The sequence below is a fragment of the Lynx rufus genome, unplaced genomic scaffold, assembly GCF_022079265.1.
Source record: "Lynx rufus isolate CCGP_SWC_20201006 ecotype Redwood Valley unplaced genomic scaffold, mLynRuf1.p SCAF_8, whole genome shotgun sequence".
NCBI lineage: Eukaryota > Metazoa > Chordata > Mammalia > Carnivora > Felidae > Lynx > Lynx rufus.
In genome coordinates, this window is record NW_025814896.1 from 43,032,877 (window position 1) to 43,046,607 (window position 13,731).

Genomic DNA, 13,731 nt, shown 5'->3' on the forward strand with positions numbered 1-13,731 from the left:
TGCTTACTTATAACTCATTAATTTTCATCTTTTGTTTTCGGATGCATGTATGTAAAGGTACACATTTCCCTGTAAACAATACTTTAGCTATATCCTACAAGGCTGGATGTGTAGCATTTTCATTATCACTCACTTCAAGACATTTTCTATCCCCCTCCCTTTTTTTTGGCCTACAAGTAAGTGCTAGAAGCATAGGTTTACAAAATTTCCAAATGCATGAAGATTTCCTATTTCTTTTTATTCATATTTCTAGTATAACTGTGCTCAGATTACCTGCTCTATATAATCCCAATCCTTTGGTATTTGTTGAGACTTTAAGGCCCCAGATATGACCAATCTTTGAAAATTTTGAAGTCACATGTGTACTAGCTGGCTGCAATGTTTTATTTATACATAGTCATAGAATTTTGTTCAAAGTTCCAATCCTTGCTGATTTTTGTCTGCTTAACTGTCAATGTCAATTACTGATGGGATGTACTAAAGTTCTTCACCATGATTATAGATTTGAACACTTCTTGTAGTTCTGTCAATTTTGTTTTAGGTATTTTGTGACGAAGTTAATAAGATGCACCCAAAGTGAAAACTGCCGAATCTTTAAGCTGAATTAAACTTTGATCGTTATGAAGTGACCTTTCTCTGTACAACACTTTCAGTGAGTGTTAACGTCTCTTTTATATACCAGTAATACAACACCAGTTTTCTTGTTTTTTTGTTTTGTATTAAGTAATCTCTACACCAAACATGGTGCTCAAACTCATGACCCCGAGATCAAGAGTCCCTTGCTCTACGGACTGAGCCCGCCGACTGCCTCAACACCAGTTTTCTTTTAGAATTTCTATAATGTACCTTCTATCTTTTTATTTTCAACCTGTCTCCTGTAAACAGCACAAGAGTGGACTTTAAAAAATCCAGTATATCTTTATGTTTCAACTGCAGTATTTAATCAATGTATATTAGATATGAATGCTGATATATTTGAGTTTAATTCCGTAATCTTATTTTGTGCTATTTTCCCACCTGTCCACTCTTCTTTTTGTTTTTAAGTCATCCCATTTTCCCCCTCTACTACTTTAGAATATACTGTTTCTATTCTTTAGTAATTACCTTTAAAAAAGAACATGGCAGGGTTCGCCAAGTTCAAAGTTAAATGAGCTTACCCCTTCCACTAGCTCTATTACTCCTTTTGTCTTCAGTGTTACTGTTTTCAGTATTTAATCCTATCTTTTTCTCAGTCACCCCCACCCCACGCCACATGTTACTATTATTCTTCCACATTTGTTTAGAGTGGCCCAAATATTTGCCACCTTCTTTATCCTTCCTTGCTTGTACAGCTTACTCTTTCCATTTGGCATGACTTGCCTTCCAAGAACATCCTCCAGAATTTCCTTCGGTGAGGGCCTGTCAGTAATTACCTGTCTTAGTTTTCTTTGTCTTAAAAGTTATCTTGAGTTTTTGATTTTTGTTTTTCCTTTGGTTCCTGTATCATTACACTCTACATATGGGTGTTTTTTCCTTTTTTGGATGAGTGTCTCATCTATTCTTTAAAACCTTCAGACATCATCTTGTCCAATACTGGCTCTGGCCCATGATCACTCACCTCTCCTGGAACCCCAATTAAACACACTTCTACCCTCCCCAATTCCTAATTGGTCTTACAAATTATTCATTTGGTCCTCTAAGATGAAATCTGTATATTTTCTTCTGCTTTATCTTTCAGTTCACTTATTCTCTTCAGTCTGTTGGGTTTTTTTATTATTTTTTTAATGTTTTATTTATTTTTGAGAGAGAGTGCAAATGGGGGAGGGGCAGAGAGAGAGGGCCACACAGACTCCAAAGAAGGTTCCTGGCTCTGAGCTGTCAGCACAGAGCCCAATGCAGGGCTTGAACTCATGAACCGCAAGATCATGACTTGAGCTGAAGTCGGAACCTTAACCGACTGAGCCGTCCAGGTGCCCCTAGGTTTTTAATTACAATTATTGAGCTGCTCATATCTAGAAGTGGTAACCTGATTCCTTTTTCAAATTTGCCAGGTCGTTTTATAGTTTCCTTTCCCTGTAGGTATTTTTGATCTTGTCTATTACTTTAAGTATAGTGAGAAGCATTGTTCAAAATCTGAGTCAACCCCTCTACTGTCTCATATTTTCACAAATCTGTTTCTGCTGGTCCTCTTTCATAGCGCTCTGCATTCTTTGTGCATTTACTTATTCTTAACCGGGAACCGCTCACTTCGTTGTGAAAATTACACATTGGGATTCACTAAGCCCGGAATGAAGGGGCGGTCCTTCAAAGATCTGCTCATCTGTTCACTTGCAGGATGGCCCAGAAGGACAGTCTTCGTCGACTCTGAAATAAAGAACTTTAAAATTGGCTGGAGAATTTCCTCCCACTTAGGTCACAGGATCTGCATGAGGAACCACTCGTGAGAACGAGTCCTCAGGAGGGGAATGGGCTTATTTCTGGCTCGCCTTCACCCTGACGGTGTAGCAGTCCGCTGTGGTTGCAGTTCTGAGGGGTAGGGTCCTCCATCATACTGCCTCCTGTGCCCAGAGAGGCCATCAAAATTCAGCGGTTGCCCCCTTTGCCAAATGCCCTGGGGGCCGTGTTTGCTGTCCAAGGCTACTCCTTTCACCGAGGTTTTGGCCTCCTATCTTCTAAGAATAAACAATCTAAGTGTCCATCGTTAGGTGAATGGATAAGAAAAAGATGTGGTCTATTTTACACACACACACACACACACACACACACACACACACTCCTCAGGCAAAGGAAAGGATGAAATCTTGCCATTTGTGACCACATGGATGCACCTCGAGGATATTATGCTGAATAAAGTAAGTCAGACAAAGAAAGCCAAATACCACATGATTTCACTTGTAAGTCATAATCTAAAAAACAGAAACAAACTGAACTAAACCCAGATTTCAGCTATGGAGAACAGAGTGGTGGTTACCAGAGAGGAGGGAGGCTGGGAGTGGGAGGAGGTGAAATGGGTGAAGTTTGAACCAAGAGGTACAAACTTCCAGTTATAAAATAAATATCAGGGGGATGTAATACACAGCATGGGGAATAGAGTCAATAATACGGTATCAACTTTGCATGGTGACAGATGGTAACTAAACTTATCGTGGCGATCAGTTCCCAACGTATACAAATCACTACCGTACACAACAGGATATTGTAGATTATACTTAAATAAAAAAGATAGTATCTTTCAAGCCATTCCCTGCTTTTCAGAAGATGCTTATTGTTGGCTATGTAGCACCTGCCCTGCCCCACCCCGTTCATTAGACTGGTCCATCCCACCCAGTCCACCCCATCGCCAGAGCACAGTGGCCCCTCACTTCTCTGGGCTACTGACTCTTGGCACTGTTGGACCAAAAGACATTGCCATTTGGCACTCCTTGCCAAATGAAATCCCAGCCAATCAAGCTCTTAAAAGAAAAATGAGATCATCCCTGCTGCGGGACAGGAGGGCTGGTTGTGCCAGGGAGACTTCCAAATCCAGCTCTGGACAGACATCCAAACCCCAGAAGAGAGGAGCCTTCAGGGTGTCCTTCCACCACCAACCGGGGCCCTGGCCAAGGATTCTCCAAGGTGGGAGGGTTTTCAGGTTAGAAATGCGTGGGTCAGGGCTCAAATGACTTTGGTACTCGGCTGCTGGCTCCTTTGTTTTTAAGAAATCCACTCAATACTCCAACACTCATTACATTACCTGGGGGCGTGGATCTGATAAAGAAATCAATCCCCAGATCAGGGCTCTCCCTTCATTTAACTGCTGAGAAGAGGAGCTGCCTTTCCACTTAGATTTGTGGTTAAGAGCACTTGCTCATGGGCAACAAAACCTGACCATCTTCCACAAGCCTTTTGCAAAGGCCCACCGTGTATTAACGAATTTCCTGGCCAGACGCTCCCATCTCTGTGACCAAGGGGAAGTATGGGATGAGTGAATTATTTCTTAGGAATAGCAAACTTCATTCTGGTTCCTTTTTAAAATCAGCCATTGTATCATATGTCCCCAGCCCTCCTGTACTGCTGGTGGGAGCAGAAATGAGTACCTGCACCTTGGGAAGAAGTCTGGCCTCTCCTCTAAAGGTGAGGATATGCCTCCTTGTGGCTCATAATCCCACTCCTAGGTACAGACCTGACGGCCATGTAGATAAGCGGTCACCACAATGAGGGGCAGGACTTTATACTTCGTAATATAACATCTCCTATATTATAAGCCCCCAATCAGAAACTGTCCAAGTACCCACGCAGAATGAAATGAGCACTGGCGATGGACTCACAAGCCGGAATACTACACAACAATGACAATGAGCTATGAGGCCGACAGCACAGATGACTCCCACACACGACATCAAATGAAAGACCCAAGAGAGCATGGGCCGGGCTTTGTGATTCCATTTACCTGGAGTTCAAATTCGATGGAGCAAATCTGTGTGCCAGAAACCAGCAGCGCAGCTACCCCTGGGGACAGGCAGCAGCTGGAGAGGGCAGAAGAGGAACATGTGGGGGGATAATATTTCCTGATCTGCTGGTTAAACAGGGTGATCAGTTTGTGGCAGTTTAAAACTGGGCAGTGGACTCACAACAGAGCACTTTTCTGTGTAGGTACTTTGCATTACTAAAGAGTTAAAAATATATATGCCCACTCAGGTAGGAAAACTGTATCACCCGGAACTTGAAGAAGGAGCATCCTCAGTGCCTGGAGTATCTGTGACACTGTCGCTGCTGCCACCTCCCAGCCCTCTCATGGGCATGGCCGCGTTGCTCCCACAAAGAGGCGGGTAGCTGGGGTGGGGGGAGGGGGGAGCAGGAAGGCAGTCACCTCACAGTCTGTGGCCACGCCTACTGTGCTGGCCGCCAGACAGCACTGAGTGAAAAATCAATCCGTTCAGGGGTGCCGGGGTGGCTCAGTCGGTTAAGTGTCCGACTCCTGGTTTCGGCTCAGGTTGTGATCTCGTGGTTCGTGAGTTCGAACCCCACATCGGGCTCTCTGCTGTCAGCGCAGAGCCCACTTCAGATCCTCTGTCCTCCTCTCTCTCTGTTCTCCCCTGCTCATGCGCACATTCTCTCTCAAAAATAAACACTGAAAAAAATGCAAAAATAAATAAATACACACATACATAAATACATAAAATAAAACTGTTCAGAATAAGGCTCCAACTTAATAAGCTCCCAACTTAACAGGGAAGCAACTTAACACAGAAAACAGTGCCTGGGCTTCGGAGCCGTAGCTAAAGTTGACCTTTTCAATGTCCGCTGACACATCACTGTAAGATTTCATTAAAGGTGTCAATAATTCATTTATTCTTCAGCACTGACCCCTTCTTTTCCTCAATCACTGTGATTGCTACTAAATTCCAAAAATTACTCGGTTTTTTTTTTCCCCTTCCTTACTACAAATATCTAGAACTCAGAAAGAAATTGAAGTGTATTGCACAGAAACAAGACTACATCGAATTCCTATTCAGGATGAGCCTTAATCGAAAAGAAAACAGTTTTGATGGAGTTGAGTGGTACATTCTAACCACTGAATGAGAAGTTCCAGAAAAACATCCCACCTGGGCTTAGGGAAGAACAAGCGTCTCCACCATCCCGGGTCAAACAAATAGGCCAGATGTGCCCATCAAAAAGAGAGAGGAATTGGGGCACCTGGGTGGCTCAGTCGGTTAAGCGTCTGACTTTGGCTCAGGTCATGATCTCACGTTTGTGAGCTCCAGCACCATGTCAGTTGGCACAGAGCCCACCTCAGGTCCTCTACCCTCCCCTCTCTGCCCCTCCCTCACTTACATGCTCTCTTTCAAAACTAAACAAAAATGAAAGAAAGAAAGAAAGAAAGAAAGAAAGAAAGAAAGAAAGAAAGAAAGAAAGAGGAAGAGAGAAAGGAAGGAAGGAAGGGCAAGGAATCCAGGATCTACTTTTCATGTCTCTGCCAAGAAGCAAAGCAGAAGAGCAGGGGGGAAACAAAAGGATGGGGGGAAACCTGGGACGGACTCTTACCAACCAGACCACCTGCCTGGACCATCTTCTCCCACCTCCCCTGGTTTCCACATGCAAGTGCTCAAGGAGAGTAACCTCCCTGCGGGAGGCAGCAGGTTAACCTCATCAGTTCCTGTACTCCTCGAAGTCTGACTAAAAGAGAGAATAAAATGCCAACTACAAGAAAAGAATTTTCCTCCTACCACTAAGGAACACTCTTGCTCACTAAACACAAAATCCACCTCTTCTCAGAGCAGAACCGGCACATTGTTCAAAGCAAAAATAACATTTTCTTTCCTGGTGAGCGTGTTGTCGCTGATACACTCAGTTACTCCCTGAAGCCCCACCAATGCTCATCAGCCACAGAAGGAAATCAAGGGTGCTTGCTGCAGATTCTCCTCCGGGAACTGCGGAGCAGCTGGGAAGGACCTAGTGCTGGTGAGGCACCCTGACATGGATGGGGGGCTATGAAGGGACAGGGAGGACTGAGATTAATATAACTGGCCTGAGAGCACCTGGGTGGCGTCCAACTTCAGCTCAGGTCCTGATCTCACAGTTTGTGGGTTTGAGCCTTGTGTTGGGCTCTGTCTTGATGGCTCAGAGTCTGGAGGCTGCTGCAGATTCTGTGTTTTCCCTTCTCTCTGCCCCTCCCCTACTTGCTCTCTCTCAAAATATAAACATTAAAATATATATATATATATGTATAATGTAATATATATAATGTATACATATAACTAGCCTGGAAGCTTATGACACCTGGGAGAAAGCCAATGCCCAGGCCTTCCACTTAAGGTCACTTCAAACCCCTGGACTCTACGAGCAGAGCAGGATCATCCCCATTCCAAAGTGTTCCTCCATGAATGTTACTGTCAACCTCTCAACTGCAGCCAGGCTGGAGGGAATCCAAAAATCACTTGGCTCTATAATATGTTTTTTGTGTTTTATATCTGATGCTCTAGGAATCCTGACTACTTCAGGCTAAACAATAATACATTCCTAGAACACAAGCACTAGAAAATCCTCTCCCCATTAGCTTGGCAAGGATGGGCATCCACTGTGTGCCAACCACTGTTCCAGGCATTAGGGATACCAAGGGGAAAGAAAGTAGACAGATCCCAGCATTGGCAGAGCAGACAAAGTCAGTCCCACGTGCAGCATGTCTGGCTGATGATAACGAAGGGAAAGAAATACGGAGAAGCAGGCCAGGGAGCAGGGGTGAGGGTGGGGATCACTAGGGGCTGTCACTTTAAATAGGGAAGAAAATGGGGGAGAGCAAGCCCTGTGGCCTTCTAAGAAACAGCGGCCAGCTGCGTGGACAGCAACAGCACGTACAAAGGCCCTGAGGCAAAAGCATACGGATAAACAGGCCGGTGTGACTGGAGCAGAGGACATGGGCAATGGCAGGAGTGAAGCCACAGTGAAAGCGGGGTCCTTGGAGGCCACTGTGAAGACTCTGGCCAAGGAGGGTCTCAAGCAGAGAAGTGCTAAGAAGGCAGGGGGTGAGAGCTAGTGAAGTAATCCACGGAAGAGAGGGGTCTGGACCAGGGTCGTGCCAGTGGAAGAGGGGAGAATGGTTGCATTCCTGCTCTGTTTTGAACGTGGAGGTTTGCCACTGTACAAGATACAAGAACCAGAAAGCAAATAATTGAGGATAAACTGAAGTTTGTGGCCTGAAAGATGGAGCCATCTGGCCTAGCTTCATTTTACATGAAGAGGCAATGGAAGCCCAGGGAGGACAAAGTCATGTCCAAGCTCACATAGCTTGTTTCTAGGACCAGAACCCCAACTAGCACTTCTCCCTCTGCCCCAAACTGCAGCTCAGCAGGAGACAGTAGTGACCACTCAGGTCACACCCGGATGCCCTCCAACTCCTCTATGCTCTCAGACGCCGCAGCAGACAGTGCCCCCTGGGAGACCACCGATACTAAGCACGGAATGTAAACCAGGGTAGGAATGCTGGTGAACGAACCACGGGCCCTCCCAGAGAGGATGACCACAGCCCCTGCCTGCCATGCAAGAGAACAGACCTGCTGTGCTCACACACTCCCATTCTCCCAAAAGAACTCCCAAATCTAGACTTTAATGAAGAAATTCTCCTTTAGAAGGCGGCTCAGCTGTTTAACAACCTGAGGTTGGCCGAACAAATCTCATGTGCAGGCCAAGTTCAGTCCACACAGGGCACCATCCTGGAACCAGTCCCAAGACAGCCTAAAACAGACCTGGTTCACTCACACCTTGACCAGGGTTAGGGCATGGAATTAAAGGTTTCAGTTTAAGATGGACTTTTAGTCCAACTTTTCAGCCAGCAGATGACATTCATTATTCCTATAAATAGCTGATAACTTCTAAACCAACCTCAGTGGACCTCCTCTCCCACCGAAAAGAGAATATGCAGCTGCCCATCATTCTGGGTTCTTTGTTAACTTTGGCTTTACCTTATTCTCTGTGGAGTACTAAGATAAGCCCCTTAGAACAGCCAAGAATTCAAAAAGTCTTCCCCAATACCGTCCAATGATTCTTTCGAAGTTATACAGAGAACAGAGACCTGCAAATGACCCAGGAAACAATTTATGCCAGCCAACTACGAAAACACCAATACACTGCTGGTGTAAGGTTCAGGGACCAGCAGCTGTTCCAATCTTGCCAAATTAATCGAACTCAGATGCAATACTTTGCTCACAAATCAAAGTTGCTCCCATTGCTAGACAGTGGGAGATACACCACTCAAGGCACTTAAGGTAAACATATTAGATGCGTCCGGTTTTTACCTGTGGGAGTCCGGTTGCCAGTTTCAGGAGACTCATCAGAATTTGTCTGCCCAAGAAAACAACCTTCTAGGAAGTCCCTGAGTTAATTTTCTATAATGCTGGATGGCCCTCTTGCCCACGCTCTCACTTAGAATTAAATATTAACTTTCCCTACAAGCCATATGCTGTCTGCCCAATACCTATTTGGCTTGGTTTGACCATTTTGATGCTGTTGATAATAGGTAAGAACTTCCCCAGGGCAGGGCCACTATCTGTTCTGCTCCCCCACCCACTTTTTTTCTTGGTATGCAATTTACAATGCACACAAGGAGGCAGGAATAAACATTTTCTAAAGGCGATTAGGGTGAAGCCCATGAACTGCCACTAAGTCAACCGTTTTTAACGTATAAAATGGGGCATTTTATGTGGTTCGACATAATATTCCTAAATGATCAAGAACAGAGACTTGAATGTTTAAAGAATTCCAGCTACCTGGAACTCTTAAAAAGAAAAAAAAAAAAAAAAAAAAGAACTCCAGCTATCTCCAGACCAGCATTGCCCAGGAGAACTCTCCATGATAATGGAAATGATCTAAATCTGCACTGCAAGGGGCGCCTGGGTGGCACAGTCGGTTAAGCGTCCGACTTCAGCCAGGTCACGATCTCGCGGTCCGTGAGTTCGAGCCCCGCATCAGGCTCTGGGCTGATGGCTCGGAGCCTGGAGCCTGTTTCTGATTCTGTGTCTCCCTCTCTCTCTGCCCCTCCCCCGTTCATGCTCTGTCTCTCTCTGTCCCAAAAATAAAAAAATAAAATAAAAAAAAAAACGTTGAAAAAAAAATAAATCTGCACTGCAAACGTGTGGCTACTAAGCATTTGAAATACAGCTAGTGTGACTAAGCCATATTTTACTGGCCTCATTGTAACTGTCTTCAGCTTAAACAACTCTATGCAGCTACTGTATTGGACAACACAGTTGTAGACGACAGTTGTTTTTTTTTTTTAAGTTTATTTATTTTGAGAGAGAGAGAGGGAGGGAGAGAGGGAGAGGGAGAGAGAGGGAGAGAGAGAGAGAGAGAGAGAGAAGAACCACCAGAGGAGGGGCAGAGAGAGGGGGACAGGGGATCCAATGAGGGCTCTGTGCTGACAGCAGAGACCTCGGTGTGGGGCTCAAACTCCCAAACCGTAAGATCATAACCTGAGCTGAAGTTGGACGCTTTACCGACCGAGCCACTCAGATGCCCCTAGATGACAGTTTCTTTGCACGAGAAACAGGTCTCATTCATTTATATTTAATATTTGAAGGCCCAGCATGCAGGAGACACTGCATAAAGAAATGAAAAATACCTTTTTGCACTGATCACATTTTCAACTGGCTGTCTACCTTTCTTCCTCTGAAGCTCTTAATTCCAATCTTCTAGATCCATGTCTTGAGTAGTTACTATCCCAGTAAATGTGGAATTACAGGACCCTGTGGGTGAACATTCAGAAGGCCATGCCCACACTGCCCAGGAACTGGGCAACAGGAACTGGCCTGACAGCCACCTGACCTGCTGGGCCTCCACATTTCCAGCGGCAGAATGGGAACAACACCTTTTCTATAGAATGAGGTTGTGCAAGGCCTAGGTACACACTGAAGTTGTGGACTCTATTTCTAAACAGTAAACCTTAAAAACCAAACTGGGCTCAGCTTGAGTTGTCCAATAAAGTAGTTGGATAACTGAGAGAATATTGACAGGTATGGCCGTCTACCAGTCAACATTCAACACGTTACAGGCCAGGCCTTAACTACAGTAGACCCAGGATGTACAGATGGATAGCACAGACTCTGCCTCTGTAATTCGGACTGACCGTTATTTTTTCCCTCCTGAAGCAAGATTTTAGGGCAGAAAACTCTGCTATCTGGAAAGAACTTTTGAGTCCCTGCCTATGTGTCATTCATTAGCTAAAGTTCCCAGAGATAAAAGAACAATGAGTCTGGGGTCCTGACACTTTTAAAAGGTGTCCTTGTTACATACACAGTAAGCCAATATTCCAGTTAAATCATTCCCATTCAACCACTTAGACAGAATTTGGTACTGTATAATTATTGCAGCCTGTTGACTCTTCAGCAAAGAGCTTGATTGCTCAAATGTGACTCAATGACTTGGATTTATCTAAAACTCTCCCATCACCAAAAAAAATATTCATACACCAAGGTACCACTCTAACTTCTAAACTCTTTATAGATGTTGAGAGGCTGATTCCTAACTACAAAAGAAAGGAGTCCTGTTATAGCAGAGTGCTTATGGCTCTCCCCACTGGCCGTCCTCTGCTTCCAAACCCCAAGACGCCTCACTTGTCCCCATCCCAGCCACCCTGCAGGCCACGTCTGCATTGCTCCAGGTTAAGGGAAAACTTAGCCTAGTAGGAGGTATGCCCCCACTTTTCCTCCTTTGCTTAAATAGAGAAGGAAGTGGTATCTCCAGGACCTTAGAATCGGAAGCTTCTTTTCTGGAAGGGAAACAGGTTGGCAGCCCCTGGTGGAGCTGACCTTTAGAAAGTTCATGAAGTAATTGAGACATCACCACTGTAGGCAGCATGCCGCAGGATCACCAGGACCTCTCTGGTGTCAGATTAAGAGGAAGTTAAGAGCACACACAGAAGGAAAGTGTAAGGAGGCAGGCAGAGACATTAGGAGAAGGCTCCCCAACTGTGTAGAGCTGGCATAAAATGTGCAGCTGTCCCTCCTAAGACTACGAGAAAGAAGACCCAGGTCTCTAGAAACACTCAGCAGCCAGAGTTCTAAAGAGGTATCTAGCCTAGGATGTGAGGTCCTAGTGGGCCCACTTCCTCAACCTCCAAAATATACCATCCAAATGCCCCCAGCCAGCACAATAAGCAAACAGTGGTGGGAAGCTCCCAAGCACCCTTTAAAGTTTCATTTCCTTGGTGCTTCCCAGTCTCTGCTGACCTCCGACCTCCAGGAGCATTGCCAAACTGCCGTCTGTTTGCACAAGGTCCTAGTTTTTCCCAGCACTTGTGGGGGAGGCTCCTCTGACCATGCGGTGAGAGAGTAGGTGGTATCTCTCCAGGCTACAGATAAGGAAACCCAGGTTCGGAGAGGTTAAGGGGCTTGCGCAGGGGGTCTGTAAGAGAGGCATCAGGGTGGACCCTGGGACTTCTGCGAGCCTTCGGTCTGTGGCAGGCGGGCTGGAGTCAGCCCCAGACTCCACCTCCCTCTGGTGCCCAAGCCCCTAAAAACTCATCCAAGCATTAACAGGCAACACTTGTTGGCTATTCCTTATGCGTGCTGGGTCTTCACAGCTTTTCTCTTAAGTAGAAATGATAAGCAACCCCGTTTTTCAGAGGGAAAAGCGGGACACCCGAAGTGAGGCAGCTTGGCCCTGGTCACCCTCAGAGCTTCAGGGATTTCAAAAGCCCACTCCCTTAACCGTTATACCACAATGAGCTACCATTTATGGTCTGTAAGCTGGGGAAGGGTCCCTGACGCTTCCCGGACGCCCTACTGGAAGCGCGGACCCCAGCCCGTCTTCCCTGCCCCAGGGCGCGGACTGGTGAACCCGGCGGGCTGGGGCGAGCGCCAGGCCGGGTGCCAGAGCGCCCCGGCCCGCCGGGCCGGAGGTGCCCGCTTCCGCCCGGGCATGGCACCGCCGGGCCATTCATCGTGGCGCGGGCGGGGCGGACCGGGCAGGGCCCGGGTGGCCCCGTCACCCCCCTGGGCGCCCTCGCGCCGGGCTCCGCGCGGCCCGGCCGGGAAAACGGTGCCCCTAGCCCCGCCGCCAGGGGGAGCAGGGAGCCGCCGCCCGACTCCGGGAAGTTGCCATCGCGGCCGCTCGGGAGTCCGGACCCCGGACGGCCCCGGTGCTCTCACGGCGTCCCCTGCAGCCCCGCGTCCCGGGCCCGCCCTGTCGGGGGCCGCCCGCCCCCCGGAAGCGCCTTCAGGCCGCAGCCCGCAGGCGGGCGTGCTGGGCCCGCGGGCCCCCCATTCAATCCCGCCCTCCTCCCCCCGACCGGCCCCCGCCGCCTTCCGCCCGCCCCCCCCCCACCCCTCCAGCCCGGACTCCAGCCCGGCAACGTCATCCGGCCGCTTCCCGAAACTTAACCCCTTCCTCCGCCAGCTGTGCGCAGCCCCGCCCCGCCGCCAACTTTCTTCGCCCAACTTCGGAGCGTGCGGGCCGGCCCGACGGCCCGCAGGGAGGGAGGGGTCGCCACGTCGTGCCGCCAGGCCGCCGCAGGTCCCCTCCGACCGCTTAGGGGCGTGGGGTCCACGCCGCGGGGCGCGCTCCGCCGCCGCCCCTGCACGGGGTTCGCCCGGAACACGCCCCCCCGGGGCCCGACCCGACCCCGAAGGTCGGTGGCCGCGGCGACGGCCGGCGGCGGGCGGCGCCGCCGGGGGAGGGGCCGCCAAGGAGACGTGTCACTCGCGGCGCGGCCGGCCCCGGCGCCCCGACGGCCCGGCCCGCGCGCCGCCGCCGCCGCTGCAGGGCCCTGCCAAGTTTCTTACCTGCAGCCGGAGACGCGGGAGGGAGAGCGAAAGGGCAGGAGCCGCCGCCGCCGCGGAACCGGGAGAGAAGCCCGCTGAGCCTCCGCCGAGAAGCCGCCCCCAAGCAGCTGCAGGCACCGCGACCCCGACGCCGTCCGCCCCGTCCGCCGTCCGCTCCGGCCGCTCGCTGGTTGCGTGCGCGCGTGTGGAGTCGTGGCACTTTCTGCCTCGGAGCTGGCGAACGGCCCCCTCCGCCGGGATCGCCGCCTCCTGCCTTCCCCACCCGGGCCAGCCATTCATCGAGCCGCCTTTCCCCATTGGCCCGCGCCCCGCCACTCCGCGGGTCACTGGCCAGTCAGAGCGCGGGCGGCCGAGCCGCGGCGGCGGCCATTGGGCGAAGAGGAGGGTCTCCGCCTCGGCCAATGGGAGAGGGGAGGAGCTGCGGGGAGCCGCGGGGGGCGGGGCCAGGGAGGGGCGGGGTCGTGCGGTGCGGCGCTCGGCCCTGCGCGGGGGCGGGGCG

At 49.2% G+C, this 13,731-nt stretch overlaps 1 protein-coding gene across 3 annotated transcripts in view; it reads right to left on the minus strand.

Annotated features, from left to right (window-relative positions):
• The window catches only part of RRBP1 (ribosome binding protein 1), a 65,842-nt gene extending 52,379 nt beyond the window's left edge, over positions 1–13,463 (minus strand). For all 3 annotated transcript variants that reach the window (XM_047068342.1, XM_047068343.1, XM_047068341.1), the window contains exon 1: positions 13,233–13,463. The gene's annotated coding sequence lies outside the window, so the exon portion shown is untranslated. The remainder of the gene's footprint in view (positions 1–13,232) is intronic.
• Positions 13,464–13,731: the final 268 nt, after the last annotated feature.